This window comes from Alligator sinensis, unplaced genomic scaffold, assembly GCF_000455745.1.
Source record: "Alligator sinensis unplaced genomic scaffold, ASM45574v1 scaffold944_1, whole genome shotgun sequence".
Taxonomy (NCBI): domain Eukaryota; kingdom Metazoa; phylum Chordata; order Crocodylia; family Alligatoridae; genus Alligator; species Alligator sinensis.
The window spans coordinates 296,361-309,507 of NW_005843081.1; positions in this window are offsets into that span (position 1 = coordinate 296,361).

The window sequence follows — 13,147 nt, forward strand, 5'->3', positions numbered from 1 at the left end:
CAGAATTCAACTGTCAGTGTTTATATAGAGTCCATGAATTTCTGTACCTACTACCTAGGAGGCTGATGAAGTGAAGTTCATATGCCCAGCTCTGGGAAGTGATTTGTAAATTCAAACAAGCACTGAACCTTGCTAACCTAATCTCATCACCAGAACTGAAGTCAACTTCCTACAGCTCAAAACACAAAACCTGCCAACAATCTCCAGTACACCCACAAACTGCACACCAGAATCTATCAAAGACAAAAATATCCAACTACCTGGTGGGGGCACATTTCACACGAAAAAAAACACTGTGTATCCAGTCTCTCAGGCCTGAACCTGAGTGGGAATTTACAAATCACTTTTCACAGCTGGGTCTATGAGCTTCACTTCATCAGCCTCCTAGGTACAGAAACTCATGGATGCAATATAGTGGAATTCTGACATATTACAACCTGCTGGACAGCTGAATCCCTAGGTACCTCTATACTTTTACCTGCGCTGCTATGTCCCCCTGCCCCCAGCCACTCCCTCACCTCCTGACACCTCTATTTTCATTTTCACTGACTGGCTTTCATGCCAACCTATGGATTCTTTACGATTCCTTCCATCCAGGAACAGCACACAGATACACCAACTGCAAGTGTTTACTCAGCCTGACTGACAGGGGGCCATCTTCGGCTGCATTTAAAAAAAAAAAATGCTGGTAAGTGTGCCCCTGTCAAGTCTTGCTGGATTTTTCTTCTCTGGGGATCAGCTTTGTCCCCTCCACCTTTACTCTCCTGCCACAACTTGATGTTACTTGGCTCTAAAAAAAGAGGGAGACTGACCCACAGGTTCCCAGACAGGCAACAGGATCACCACCTGTAGGATAATGAGGTGTTGCCTTAAGGGCAAAAATGCATGCTCTTACCTCCTCTTTGATGTGCCTTGTGCCTTACAGATGATTTTATACATTTCTCTTTATGTTGGGGTCTCAGCTGCTGGAGGCTTACCCACTCTCTCCCTAGCTAGGCCTGTCAGTCAAAACCCACTAATTGAGGCTTGACTCCGAGGCTCTAGCTGTCTAACTAATTTGGGCTCAAGGCCTTCTATTCAATGCTTTCCACAACACCAGGCCTACTGGCCCTTCTATACTGTGTGCCCCTGTGGTGCCAGACTGTTGGGGTCTCAGCCCCCTTTGGCTTTGCCTCTCTTTCTGTAGTTAGAGCCTTTCACCTAAGTCCACCCACTAGGACCTGGCTTCAAGGCTCCTATCTCCCCTTCAAGTGACTTTGGGTTCATGGCCCTAGTGTAGCACCCCTAGTGCAGCAGGGCTTCTTGAGCCCTCTATCACGGCACCCCTTGGCACTAATGAGGCCTCCTTCACCCCTATAGCCTCAGCTGCAAACCACTGGCATTTTTAACATCAAATGTAAACCATAGGCTCCTATGGCCATATAATGAAAATAATAATAAAGAAATAAGAGAGGCAAAGTGCCCACTTACTTTATGTGATCATGCTTCTGTCTCACAGTGTGGCATATTCTTCCCAAAGAGGCTGCTGCAGCTGCATCAGTCATCGGGAGTCCCCCTCTCTGCTGCCTCTCTGGCCTTCTCCACTTGCTGTTTATATGGTTCTGGCCTTCCCCTTTCTGTCACCTGACCAGCTTACAGGGCTCGATCCTTAATTCCTACTCAACAGGCCGGCCATGCCTGGAATTTTATGGATTTTCAAGGGACCACCCTGTTTCCTGGTAACAGGGCTAGGGTTCCCTGTTATACTGACAAAGGTTTTTCAGCTCAAAAGCTGGCACCCCAAGCAGCTAAGCTGAGCCTCACAACTCCACTGCAACCATCAAGCCTCAGATGTGATGGGTCTGGGCTTTCCCCAGGCAGGACTCTGTGCGTGTATGTGTTAGCTGGAGGTTATGGTGCCTCCTACCCAACTTTCACCGGGGGATCATCGGTCCTGGCATTTACAGGGCTGCTGTGCCACCAGCAGTCCCACCAGACCTCCCTGACCCTGGCAGAGTGCAGTTTTAGTGGTCATTCCTAGGACCTGGGGTCTTCTCTTTCCCCATAGCCCCAGCCCATACCACCAAGTCCATCCTGGTATGGGAGCTCAGGAGGGACATATTCTTCCCCTTATCACTGGTAATGTAGTGAATTCCCCCTCCAGCTCTGAGAGCAGGGCATTAAATGGCTTCTAACAAATGACAAAAGGAAATAGGTGTGGATGGATTGAGGAGGGTGGCATTCACTCTGTCTGCATGTGGAGCTTGGGGAGCCCCAGCAGCAGGAGGATCACCTTCAGGAACACCAGCTGTTCCACCAAACCAGGATCAAAGCAGGTGCAGTGGGGTGTCACTGAATCCCCAGCAATGCTGAACACCCTTTCACTTGGAACACTGGTCGGTGCACAGGACAGGTGTTCATGGGCAAATGTGGCCAGAACTGGCCACATCTGGCTGTGGGTTGCCCAGTAGGCCAAAGGGTCACACAGCAGCATCTCCACATCCTTGGGAAGATAGGTAGCCACCAAGGCCTGAGAACTACCTGCCTGATGGTGGGGTCTGGTGCCTCTGGACCCCCACCATGGAAGCCATGCCCTTGGCCCACATTGGCAGCACCTGTGGTGGAGAAGGAGACAGGCTGGTGGATGGCGTGCTAGCATGGGACAGTGGATCCCCCTCTTTCATGTCCCCCCGCCTCCACTGTTCTGGCTCTCTTGCTATTCACCAGCACCTCCATCCACTGATTCCGGGTTGGTTGCTGCATACGCTGCTCTTCACCCTTGGGTCACACATGGTGGCCAGCATGTGGACATTACTGGACCGCAAGGGATTAAGGCATTTCCTGATGCCTTCCTTCAGTAGCCTGCCACCTTCCTGCATTTGGAAATGAACTTGCTGGTGGTGCTAAAGCACTGTCACCACCAACCATGTCCCTCTCCAAGGCATCCCTGACAATGAGGTGCAACTTGTATGCCACATAGCAGATGCTAACCAAGTTGGCATTACAGAAGGCCTTGACCATATTGGCCCTATCGTCAGTGACCATGAACCCATGGGTGAACTCACACTGCCCAGTGAGCCAAGCCTGCACCAAGCAGTTCATGGACCCCATGATCTCGGTTGCCATGTGGGACTCTTCTATCACCTCAGCTTGAAGGAGAGTCTACCAATGGCCTGACTGGTTGCACCAGTGCTCTGTGAGGGAGAGGTACGTGTGCTGATTCAGATGCCACAGGTGAAGTGTAAGCTACCTGTGGACCTGTCTTGTGCAGCTCTTCTCTGAGGTATTCCCTGCATGCCTCATACAGGGAGGGCATGTAGACACTTGGTAGGATGGGGCCACAAGCACAATGAGCTGCCCAAACCCTGGGTGCTTAAATAAGGAGAAGGACTGGCCATCAACAGCAAGCATCTCCCCAGTGTTCTGGGTGATTTCACTCACCCTTGCAATGTGCCCCACTTTCTGTCCACCTTTCCCCCACTGTTCCAGGGTGGCCTGCCTCTGCTTTGAGGGTATGGGTTCTTTGCAGCGAGAGGAGGACTTCCCTTTGGGCATGCTCACACTGGTCCCAGGCTGAGAAGGAGCAAGGGCAATGGGATGGTGCCTGCAGAGATGCATCAGCATCCCTGTGGTGCTCATGTGTTTTGTTCTATTGCCCGGGACAATTTTGGGTTGCCAGTGCAGGGTGATAGCATATGTGGGATCATCTACCAGTTCAAAATGATCCCAGGCCACACTACCCATTCGCTTCTGGGGTGTGGGTGCATTTTTAGATGCTGCTGCACTTTCCTTCTCAGAAGTACAGCAAGCAGAGGAGCAGACTCAGCTGAACTGCTTGCCTCCACAACCTCTATGTCAACCTCTTCCAATGTTCCTCCTGGGGAAGGAGACCTCTCTAGAGGAAATTTGAGGGTTGTTGAGCACAAACTCAGATGATTCTCTCTCCTTCCGCAGAATTTCCCTTGCTAGAGCACTGAGCTCCAGATCCAGATCCAGTTCTTCCTCTGGCACTGGAAGGATCAGCATAGGAAGTGAAATGGGGGTGCAGGAATCTGTCATGCTGGTGCTAGTGCTGCTGTTTGTTGTTGTCATGGTGGTGGTGGTGAGTTATGGCTGGTGCTTGTGGACAGGATGTAGTCTCAGGCACAGGCAGTGGCAGTGGCACTGCTCCCTTCCCCTTCCTGCTTGTGGAAGCCTCATTTTTTTCTAGCTGGAGGAAAGAGGCTGCATCTCCATTTTCCAGGGTGCAGGGGACTTTCACCTTTCCCTCTACCCCCTTCCACCTGTCCCTGAAGGCTTGCCAGCGTGTGCCTTTCCACCATGCTTCATGGTGTGTTTCACGTATTGCTTTTCTACAAATATATACATTTATTCATGTTCCCTATATAAATTCAATAACGTGTGTGGTGCAAAGTGGAAATGTATAACAACAACTATGAAAGAAGAATAAAATATGTCTTTCCCCTATATAAATTCAGAAATGTTAGCGTGTGTGGCACAAAGTGGAAACATATTACAACAAATATGAAGAATAGATTAGAACATGTCTTTCCGCTATATAAATTCAATAATGTAAGTGAATCTGTTGCAAAGTGGAAATGTTTAACAATATGAGGAATACAATATGTCTTTCCTCCTATATAAAGTCAATAATGTTTGTGGTGCAAAGTATAAATGTATATAAAAAATCTAAATATATCTTTCTTCCTATATAGAAGTGTGTGTGTGTGTGTGTGTGTGTGTACCTTCATATATACATTGTATAATGTATGTATGCTGCAAAGTATAAATGTATAGAAATAAAATATAAATGTATTTGCCTTCCTATAAAAATTAAATTCTATAGTAATCCTATCCAATACAATTATAAAATTGAAAAAAATAAATCAATGAATATAATAATAAAATAAAAGTGTATGGAAGAAAGAAAAAGGCAACAAGCTATTCTGAAATCCCTCTTGCTAGGCTAGCCTAGGATAGCAAGTAAGAAATCCTTCAAAGGATCAGTGCTAGTACCTTTTGTTGTATGACGTTGCTGAGCTGCTGAAACACACAGCTCAGTAACTGACACCAAGGCAGAAAGCAGGGCAGTTCAAACAATAATGTATTTTATGGTGTTTTTCCATCCCTCCACCAGGGCATTGGGATTGGAAGGGACCTCAGGGAAGGATGGCAGTCACTGACCAACTACACAGTCAATATGAGAGCAGTCCTTCCTCCATCTTCCCTCCTCTTCCCCCTCCCTCTCCTTATTTTCTGTTTCCCTGCAGGCAAGCCCAGCTTCAGCTTTGAAACTCAAAATACTTAAAGACTTTCAAAATGGTTCCACTGCCCTTGTTTTGTTTCAAGGCTGTTTTGAAGCCCTTGGTTTCATTTTGATTTCACTGTTTCAAGCTCAAAATGAGTCTAAATAGCATCAAAATGAAACAGCCAGTGGAGTTTCGCGTGGCCCTATTATACATGACAAGGATAAATGATGAATGTAATTCTGAAATTAATTCTAAAATGAATGCAAAACCACTGAAAGTGACAGAAGACAAGGTGATGATGTTCCTCTCTACAGTGAAGCGATTATCTAGCTGCAATATTCTGGACTCCCCTTATGGTTATGAAAAAGAGCCTTTCAAAGGTCAAAAAAGAGGAAATTTCAATGGAGCCAAAGAAACCAGTTAACAAACAATGGAAACATCATTCTTAGGTTACCCCATTGTAATACTGATTGATGCTAATCTTGGGAGTTTATGAGATTGAGTTATCATGTTTCTCCTCTTTGTTCTTATGCCTAACCTTCCACTTTGTGCTGCAGTGTGAAGTGGAGAGTAGGCCTATTGGAAGCCTCTGGATAAAGATCAGAGGGGAGAGCAGAAGATGAATGTCATGATGCGCATCTTCTGAAGGCCACCTTACAAGGATGTAATGATGGAGAAGGCCGTCTTTAAACAATTAATGAAAGATTCCAAATCACATGACCTGGTTCTCATGCAGGTATTTAATTATCAGGACATCTTCCTTCTCTTCATGGTGTTGTATGGAGAGAGATTAATTTTTCGAGGAGTTGAGCATCCACAATCCTCTAGAATTCAATAGTTAACTATGGGTATATATATTTTTAAAGTTGATTGAGTATGGGGTGCTTTCCCAGGTGGCCAGTCCTTTCTTCCTGCTACAGCCCATGGGGGGGCTTGATTCTTAAAATAAAAGCTCTTTGATTTGCTACGCTCATATTCTTCAGGTTAACTATGCAATTTAAGGCTTACAGTCAGAGGATTCGAATAGGCATAGTTTGTGGATAAAGTCAGATTTTTGCCTATTCTATTCACATACTCTACATTGTATATCTCTTTTGAGTGGATGCTACAATAGATTACTACAGGAGGATCTCAGAGGAAATTATATAAGATTTTTTGGTAGCTGAAAATTTAAATCATCTCATCCCAAAAACAACTTAATTGGAATTGATGGAAATTAAATGGGACTCATGAACCATGCTATACAATGCACTCTGTGCCCTCATAACATAGTGCAGTGTGTAGTTACACAATTAATGAGCCACAAGACTGAACAGTTGTTCCAGTAAGCATAATCTATATTCTCCACTCTAAAAAAAGGGTTTGTGTCCATCTTCTATTTTGCCCACACATACAAATAACCTCTTAGGGGGGAAGAGAGAAAAATGGAAAATATCTCATGAGTTTTTCAGTGATATCTATAGAGAATGCAACGTATAGAGCAACATTTGGGCACTGGTTAATGATCTCCTTTGTTCATTTCTTCCTTTGATTCTCGTATATAAAATGTACAAGCATGTCTGTACACAAGAGATAATAAGTAAACAATATTAATGGGTGCATCCACAAATACAGGCACATGCACTTACAGCAGCTCCAATAGCAGTAGCAAAAATTTGTTCCAGAAATTTGTGAAGGCCAACTTGGACATCCCCAGCTCCACACTCCTTGACTTTTCCTAACCTTGAGCCGGCTTCCTCAATGTTTACCAAATCAGCAGGGAATGGGGTTTCCAGGCAACAGCACATGGCCAGGCCAGCTCCAGCTCTGGTGAAGGCAATTACAGCCAGCTCAGCTGGACAGATTGGGCCAGTACCATGGACCCAGGACTGCTACAGTAAAAGTGGCCAGGACCAGAGGTGTCTGGCCATATATGCATCCAAGAACTTGCAAGTGTTGCAGACATGCCCCAGAGCAGCCTATAAGGACATTTAATTATTTGAAGAAAACCTATTATTGACTTTGATGCATTCAGAATAAATTTAAGCCAGACTCTTGCTGTATTTATTAAAATGTAAGGAAACCAGTTTGTGTCAGCAAGATTGAGAGGAGTAACATAAAATAGTCAGGATTAGAACTGAACAATACGGCATAAGTATTCAGGCAGTCGTCTGCATAAAAACACTGGCCATGATTTTGGTTAAGTGATTATGTTTAGTCACCTCATTTCTTTTTCTACAACTTAGTAATTTTTACTAGCGACAGGGTAGGGACAACAAATTTGTGTGGCACATCTATAAGTTTGAGACTCAAATGAGTCATATTATTTGGAATAAGGGACAATTGAGGTATATAAAGTTGCTGGTTCCAAAATATTGGCAGAAATTGGAACTTTCAGGAGCACTTGAACTATTTGCATGTCCTTCTTAGAATTGACTTACACAGTCCAAGTGTAGCAGGACCTTTCCCTGTTCATAAAAGTTTTAATCAGTGAATTAGTCAGCAGAAACATTACCAAGATGAATGTCTTCTTGGGAAAAAAATAAAGGATAAATAATATATTCTTGAAACAAATCACAACAAAGATTTGGAAATTGATTTAAAGTTAAAGTATATTCTTAAAGAATATTAGTTCTTTGAGGGAGATTTCAAAGCTCCTGGCCACATCTGGGAGGTGTGAAGTTTCAGTAGATTTAAATATTTGCAGGAAACCTTGTCTCCTACATTTGACTGGCATTTGCAAAATACGTTTCCAACTCACAACAGTTTGTTGCTCTCTATACCAAGCAACTCTATCCATACAGGATATTTATGTTTTTTAATGATGCTACAGCCAAAAGACTTGGTTCTTGATGGTCTTTACTTTAACTTGTATTATTACTGCACCACTTCCATAAAGTTCTCCATATTTACTCATTTACTAGGAACAAACTGAAAATCTTTGTGTTACGTACACATTGGACCAGGCGGGTCTAGTTCAATAAATACCTGTGCTTTTTCCCCATTACAAGTGCAAAACCTATTTCCAATCAGTCTTCTGGGTTAGTTAGTATATGAAACCCATCAAAACAATTCTTTCATCTTACGTGTAAGAGGTTCAGTTCAGGAATATGTTTGTATTGACATTGCTTATAAGGACATGCATAAATCCCATTGAAATCAATAGCATTTTGAAATATGTTTAAAAGCTAAGCATGTACCAATGTTGTTTTCTGAATCTGGGCTAAAATAACTGTCTTATTCAGGACAGATATTAAGTTATAAAATTATGAATATGAAAATGAGAGACATACAATAATGGATTGAATTAATACGGAATTTTTAATATGTGCCATTAAGTAAGGCTACTGTCAGAAAAAAATAAGATATGTAGATTAACTTTATTGTTTTCTTTGTTTAACAAGCTCTCACAGACTGTAAAAGAATCATAACCACCACTGTTACCTTTTGCCCTCCACACCCCCGTTTATGCGAGTACAGTAAAAGGATGTCCTTAAATGTGTGATAATTAAATAATTAACATTTTCAACACTAGAATTTGTGTTCCCAGCTCGTTGCAGTAATTGTGTATATATATTTATTTTCTCAGTAATAGTTTAGTTGCTCCAGAACAATAGAATTGCTCCAGACTATAGCAGACTATAGCAGTTGAAGGACAACAAAAAAGACTGCATTTTCTACTAGTCATAAAGACAAACTGCTGTATTTGGAAATAAGTTTACTTTAAAGACAAACCATATAGCATATTGCCTGTCATATTTTATGCCCCCCACCCTTTTCCTAAATAAAGAATAGATTTGTCTTGGGATGCTTTCTATCTGCCTTGTCTATACTAATGACACTATCCATAGGTATTTGTAGGGTATAATTTGAGCTATATTAACTGTACCATCCACGAGTTATGACATTATGTGAGCCCTTCAACTCATAAGTTGGTGTAAGGGGAAGATCAATTGAAACTTTTATAATGAATAAGGGATGTTGCTGAGGGAGAGTAGTAATATTAGGGTGCCTGGAAAGGGCAGTGGAGTGATGGTAATTACTTTGTTTTAAAAGTCTAGCTATGATTTAGAGAATTGTTACAGGTGGTGGAATGATCTCTTTCCCCTCTCTGTCAGGGGGTCCTAATATACTGAAATGTACAAAATTACATACTACTACAAGCCCATTTGCCCAGTCCATATCATAACTGTTTCTCTCTTAATGATACATTGAGATCAATGAGTAAAAATGGCCACTGTGTTCTGATAAATGTGAAGCTGTTTTGACTGCTGTTCCTTGCTACCACAAGGAGTACAATTCAAGTCAGTGATGCTACTCATGTGAGTAATGGTTGCATGATATATCTAAATTTCCTTCCATTTTATTTAAAATAAACTTGTTTTAACCATGCAACCTACCATACAATATGTTATTCAAATAGAGAGCTTGCCAACCTAATTATCACAAAATCTCAATGATATTGTAAGTAATTACCTAGCTAATGAAATTATGTACTGTTCTATGTATTGAAGTATGTAACAAATAAGGTGTTTATGAGAAATATATTTTAGCATTTAAAATACCATTTTAAGTCCCATTTAATATGAGGTGTTTCTCTTAGGTATAGGTTCCAGTCCAGCAAAGCACTTAAGCATATGTTTAACTGCCTCTCTGGCAGATTGTCAGTCTTTTTAGTGTAATTACTCTACAATCTACTTCAATAATCCACAAAGAAACATCCAGTTGAAACTTTATACATAAGGCAAATTTCCAAATGAATAAATTAAAAAATAGGCCAGATCTGTTTTGCTGAACAGTTTCATTACTCACTAACATCGCTGAGAGCTGAAATCATTAAGCACCTTTCAAAAGATAGGTGTCTTGAACCTTGATACATTTAAAAGTGACTTTGGTGATGATAATAGATAATGAAGGGTGAATATAGTCTCATTCTGACCCCAGAATCTATATGAAACCTGCATTGAGTCAGCATGCCTTTGTGAAGCTCATTGAACAAGGATAGCCTGGATAGCATCTAAAAATATCTGTATGTTATAGAAAGCTTTATATTCTACATTCTAATAGAACATCATCAATTAAGGCATGATGTACATCTTGCTAAGTTAGTCTACATTTTTCACCAACTAATTGAAAAGTATGCACATTGTACATTCCTCACACTAATCTGTTCCCCCACTACCTTTTATGGAGTCTTTTAAAAACATAATTAGCAACAACAACAAGTAAGAAAATTGTAGTAATATTCATTGCAGCACATAGAATTTTGAAGGGAAAGAGAAAGGGTAATTTTAATTTATTTTAATAAATCTAGTTAAAAATAGAGCTGTTCTAGCTGCCAGATATTCCTGGCCAATTGTATCACTGAAATCCTGTCAAGTTCATGGGTAGCCAACCACTTTCAAAGGCAGTAGCACAGGGCTTTTGAACCTGTGACTCACTGAATATCAAACCATCCTTATAAAACATAATAGCTGTGTTGAACTATGTCAAAGCTTAAAGAGATATATTGTGAGGATAGTGGCAGAACTGTGCAATAGTCAGCAGTCATGATGATTTGAAGAAAATTCAGTTTTTACAGTTCTACCTGAAAGCTCTTATAATATATCTTTAAGGCACTTAAACCTATGGGCCTACTTTAGGAAGGCATTGAGAGCCCCAACAACTTTAGTGCAATCAGAAGTGCTCATCACCTCTCTACACCCCCCGCCTTTTTTTTTTTTTTACTAACAGTAATTTATTCCTGGTTTCTTGAAAATCTAATTTCACTTTCTGCAATTCTGCCTTGGATTATGTATCAGATCTCAAAGGAGGAAGAGTTTGCTTCCAATTCCAATTCGCATTAAAAAAAAAAATCAGAATAGTTTTTACAAATCACCCTTTAGGGAAAAAAATAGTTTATGAAAAATATTTCCATTCATTTATAGATGTGCTCTGGGGGAAGAGGGGGAAAGGGGGGCACATTAATTAAAGTGGCTTCAAGAGCCATTAATTAAAATTTAAATGACAAGTGTCACATGTATCAGTGTCCCCATGCTGAAAAATAAGCTTTAGTTAAAGCACCCCTCCTGCCCTTTTTCAGCATAGGGATGCTGATACAAGTGATGCTGAAGTCTGCTGGAGCGTGGTAATTACCACGGTCCAGCTGACTCGATTAAATGATTCTGCTCTGATGCACTGTAATTACAGCGCATCAAAGTAGTCTCTCTGCAAGTGTATAGGAACCCATATAGTCATCTTAATTTCTATAATTCTGCAATGTACTTTGAGTCATAAATTTGTAACATTAAAAGGAAATAAGGATAATTCCTAATATAATCCTCCTTTCTAGGGGTAGCTGGACAACTGCTATTTTCTTAAGACTATTTTAATCAGAACTCTCTATGCATTTGATTTTAAATATATACAAATCAAGACCTTTTCTCTATCAAACACCTTTCTATTTCCAGCATCAGCAGTGCTAATTTTGCAATGTTTCATATGGATTGGTGACTGAAGAATGGAGAAGTGCTGCTAATAGCATTCATTGTTAGGATTATGACTCAGTTCTGAGGTGGCCTGAATTCAGAATTTTGGGCTGAGTACTCCGGTACAATGGTAATGATCTCAGCTATTATATAGTTGTACAAGATAGGGACAAGTGATAGTGTAAGCTGACACTTTTATTTTTATTGTATCTGATGTAGATGATTTTCAATATGAAACTTTTCTCATGCTTTATTTTTTCCCTATGCTTTCAACTCTTCAAGTTTCAAGACTCTGTCATCACTGAACTTCACCCAAATGTGTGCAACTCTTAATTTCCCTTTTTCCCAGTTTTGTCTTCCCTTAATTTCCTTGTAATATACAGACAGGTCCAAGCACTCAGACCAACCCACTTGTGACCTAAGGATGGAGGATACCAGATCAAGGAAAGGGGAGCCATCAGTCCCTGCTAGAAGGAGCATTGTGAAGACCTTCTTAGTGGACACTCTGCTGTTGATGAGAATGTTCCCAATTCCATCCTGCAACACCCAGTCAGACACGATCCTGAAATCCCTCCAACCCTTGATGAGGGGAGGAAAATGATCAAGGCAGATGAAGAATGGCAAGGCATCTGGAACAGATGGAATCCCTGCCTAAATCTTCAAGCAGGGGGGAGTGAAACTTACATCACAGCTCCATGCCCTTACCTTAAAGATATAGAATGATGAGAAAATCACAGATGACCTCAGGGCTGCCATGGTTGTAACAAACTTCAAGATTAGAGACAGGTCCAACTGTAGAAATTATAAAGGGATTGCCACAGGAAAGATAACTGCAAGAACCCCCCTGAACTATCTCCTTCCACTTCCTGAAATGCTCCTCCCAGAATCTCAGTGTGGGTTTATGGCATCCAGAGTTACAGCCAACATGATCTTCACTGCTCACCATGTTGTCCCCAAAGGACGGTGAGTTCGTGCCTGGTGCGCTTGTGCCAATAAACACACAGGGGTGGAGGATCCAACTTAAACTTTATTTCTGCGCAGAAAGTGGTGCTTGGCAATCATTCACAAAGCAAGCACCCCCACCCCAGTGGGCGTCTGCCTTATATAGCTACGTAACAGGTTAAACTTGCTGATGTGATGAAATGTATAGGAAGCCCAGCAAGTAACCCCCTTTCCAGCTCCGGAACTTTGTTGATACAGCTTTTCCTCTAGCGAGGCCAGCAATTAAACAACTAAGCAACAAGCGATCTCCCCCAGCCTAAACAACCTACTCTATGCCCTTGGTTAGATAAAATACTTTTTCAAAACATACAAAGCTGTTCCTGAAGTAGAAAATGCATAGTAAAAGTTCAGGGGATCTCTGCTGGACATGGCTTCTAGCCCTACATCTGTCCCTAGGGGTTTAGCCAGGTGCCCCTGAAAGAAAGGGTGCTTATCAAATCCCCCCTTCGAGGCTATGGCCCTTATGGAAAA